The 3,810-nt window shown below is 31.7% G+C and overlaps 1 pseudogene; it reads left to right on the top strand.

The window, feature by feature from the left end:
- The first annotated feature begins 923 nt into the window (after positions 1-923).
- LOC116872413 lies at positions 924-1,129 on the top strand (annotated as a pseudogene).
- Positions 1,130-3,810: the final 2,681 nt, after the last annotated feature.

Raw genomic sequence — 3,810 nt, 5'->3', positions numbered from 1 at the left:
AAATAGAATTTTTTTCAGAGAAGGAGATATTCATGTTCATTATTTTTTAATCTTATCAAAGAAACTCTTGATTTTTATCTAAATTTAGATAAGCAAAGATAAAAAATAAGTAGTTTACTTGTTTCCATTTATAAGGAACATTCTGTGTGTCATCTAATTTCATCATCTGTGTTCAACCTTATTAATCTTATATCATTACACCATTGAGTCTTTGTAATAATTGCATATAACCAATGTGAATAATTTATCTCTAAGCACAAATATATTTGGTCATATGTAATCTGTGAACTCATAGATGTGAATATCATTAAAATGAATCATTTGGAAACTTAACATTTGTGGATGGATTCCAGGCAGGCTCAATTTACTCTAATTCTGCTGCACAAAGTCTACTGAAATGTCTTATATCTAAATTCCAGCATTTCTGATCCTTTTTAGTTATTAATGACTTATTAGGGATAGAGTGATGACAAACTAGGTTATCTTGTTATAGATTCAGTGATATAAAACATAATTTTTACAATTTGTACTATATACCAACATAAAATTCTTACTTTTTCCATCTTGCTATATACTTCTGCTCAGAAAAATTTTGCTAACCTCCAAGATTCTACAGTGAAATCATTACCTTGATATTAAAGGAATTTATATTACTATTTGCCTAACCTGTATTTTCTATTCAAATTTTGACCATATTCCTACATAAATTCTTCCAAGTGGTCATATTTATTTGTTAACTTCTGAACATTCAATCTTTTCATTTCTAGTTTCCCAGTTCATCATCCTTGGTGAATCAGGTGTAGAGACTGGAAGTTCAGCACCATGGATAGTTTCTGTAATATTGAAGTCAGCAGCTTCCTTTGACACAGAGTGAGCCTTACCAGTCTACCCACTGCAGAATCTGCCCAGCTCTTACAAGTGCCATGTCTGCTTCCTCCAGAGTCACTGCTATGAAGAAAGTGGTTCAGTAGTTCCAGCTGTAAACCAGACTCAACCACATGAAGGTTTCTCAGGCAGCTGAAGATTTGAAACAATTCTGTCGGTAGAATGCTCAACATGACCCCTGGTGACTAGAGTATCTTCAGGTAGGAATTCCTTAAGACTCCAGAAAGTCTGTTCCTTTTTGTAGCAAAACAAATCTTTGGATGGTTTTCTAAACCACTTTTTATGAACCAGTGAGTATTCAAAAGAGCACTGAATTTGAAACCTATACAAATCTTATCCCTATAACACATACCATACTATATTAAGTCCTGCTTTTGTCAGTGCTTCACATCTACTTCTCTGAATCTTCATAAATTTCTATTTCACAAGGCTAATTATTTTATATACACTGGCAGCAGTATACAATAAAATACTTAGTGAAAAAAAAGAGTCATCCTTAATAACCCTGCTCTTTCTAAAAAAGTTTTATTACAGTATAATTAACATACAGTGTTATATTAGTTTTAAGTATACAATATAATGATTCAGTAATTCTATACATTGCTTAGTGCTCATCAAGATAAGTGTATTCTTAATGTCCTTTATCTATTGCAACCATTCCTCCACCCACCTCCCCTCTGGCAACTACCAGTTTGTTCTTTGTTTTTAAGAATCTAGTTTTCTTTTTTTTGTTTTGTTTTGTTTTGTTTCTTAAATTCTGCATATTAATTCCACATAATTAATTCCACATATTTGTCTTTCTCTGGTTGACTTATCACAGTTTGCATTATATCTTCTAGGTCCATCCATGTTGTTACAAATGAGACCTTTCAGTCCAGAATTTTTGTGGATCCCCAAAAGTCCAATTTATGTTCTTATCTTTGACATGTTTAATTCATGAATGTCAAGGAAAATGTTTTTTCTTAGGTATTTGCTTTCCAACTAGTGCTAGCAATAATGCATCTCTTTTACATACATATTCTCTTTATCTGCATTATAGTCTCTAATATTTTTGACAGAGATCTATAGATTAAAAAGCCTTATTAATTTATTGGGAGAGTCTGACTATGTATGTGTATATTGGACATAAATGAATCCATTTCCCTGTTTGTATTTATATTTAATAAAATTCATTTTTATTATCACTGATAAGTTTATGCTTGCAACTAACATGTCTTATGGTTGAGTTTTTAAAAAGCTTTATATAGGGAAAGTATTTATAAAAAACATAGAGAGGCATACATTTAAATTTGAACTTTTTGAAAAGATCTTAGTATTTAATATATGAGGTGATATAAACTATTAAACTTAGAGTCAGCAGATATAAAATTAGTTCCACACAGTAGCTCATCTTCATCTGAATGCTATATGAGTGACATAATGTCTAAATGATTTTAAACTGTAGAGTGCCGTAAAATGTGAAACACTGAAATTATTGCTGGCCAATGATAGTAATACATTTTTGTTCAGTCCAGACTATTTAGAGCAAAGTACAATGGTAAGATTTAGGAAAGTTTCATTATGGAAATGCATCTTGATATAGGCTCCAAAGAAAATTAGAGTTGAATAACCTATGGAGAAAGAACAGTTTTAAAGGTGGAGGAAGCTGGATGATCACAGCCTCATATTGGGGAACAGTAAGATAAATGATCAGATTGGGGAACAGCAGATTGGGGAACAGCAAGATAAATGGTCAGTTGGTATGAAGAACATACTGAAAGAAGTAAGAAAACATGCTTACCTGAGATTAAAGAGATCTTCCTAGAGATATTATAAAGATACATTAGATTGATATGACCAAAGGTAAAAGAGGGTTATATGAAATATATATTAAATTGCTCCTAATATCAACTATCAGTTAACATTTTTAAATGATTTTTTTAAGTAGGAGGGGCTAGTTTCATCCACTGCCTCTTGTAGCACTTTTAACCATCCTAGAATGAAAAGTATATTATTTTTCCAGAATCACATATAGACTGAAGCTTAAATATATTGGTTAACTAGCTTAATGACAAAAATGTTTAGGTATAGAATTCAGGTTTGAAATCTGGCATTTTTGGTTTGGAGTACAGATTCTCTCTCTTTTTTTTTTTTTTCCCTTTGCTCATTTTTAAAAATTTCAATTCCAGTGTAGCTAACATACAGTGTTATGTTAGTTTCAGGTATAACAGATAGTGATTCAACAGTTTCATATACTACTCAGTATTCATCAAGATAATTGTAGAGTAGAGACTCTTAATCTTAAAGCCATACTGGCTCTCTTGGCCAAAAGACTAAATGATAGTATGCAGAAATAATGAATAATTAGCCTCCAAAACTCACACAGCTTTAATAATTTTGAAGATAAAATATTACACATGCAGAAACAACAATATAGAATATTTTCAATCACAGGCTCAAGAAATTTTAATATTGTAATGACATTTGTTTTACACCACTAAACTAAAGAAAATATTATAGTTGTAGTTATTGCCTTCTGTGAATTCTTTCTGATCCTAATTTCCTCACTTCCTTGAAGGAAAAACTACCAAGAATTCGGTTTCTATTAGTCTCATGCAAGATTATTATTTTTTTTTTTTAGATTTTTTTATTTGTTTATTTGACAGATAGAAATTACAAGTAGGCAGAGAGGCAGGCAGAGAGAGAGGAGGAAGCAGGCTACCCGCAGAGCAGAGAGCCGGACGTGGGGCTCAATCCCAGGACCTTGGGATCATGACCTGAGCTGAAGGCAGAGGTTTTAACCCACTGAGCCACCCAGGTGCCCCTGCAAGATTATTTTTAAAAAATAAATTTATCCCATAATCTATTGTCTTAAAATAGTATATGATTTTTTTACAAGTTTTAAATGTTATGTGAAGGCATGCTAAGTTCAAAATATTTTTGAGG

Source organism: Lontra canadensis, unplaced genomic scaffold, assembly GCF_010015895.1.
Source record: "Lontra canadensis isolate GAN:19392208 unplaced genomic scaffold, GSC_riverotter_1.0 scaffold2, whole genome shotgun sequence".
In the NCBI taxonomy this organism is placed as follows: Eukaryota; Metazoa; Chordata; class Mammalia; order Carnivora; family Mustelidae; genus Lontra; species Lontra canadensis.
This window is presented reverse-complemented; position numbering and strand designations above follow the sequence as displayed.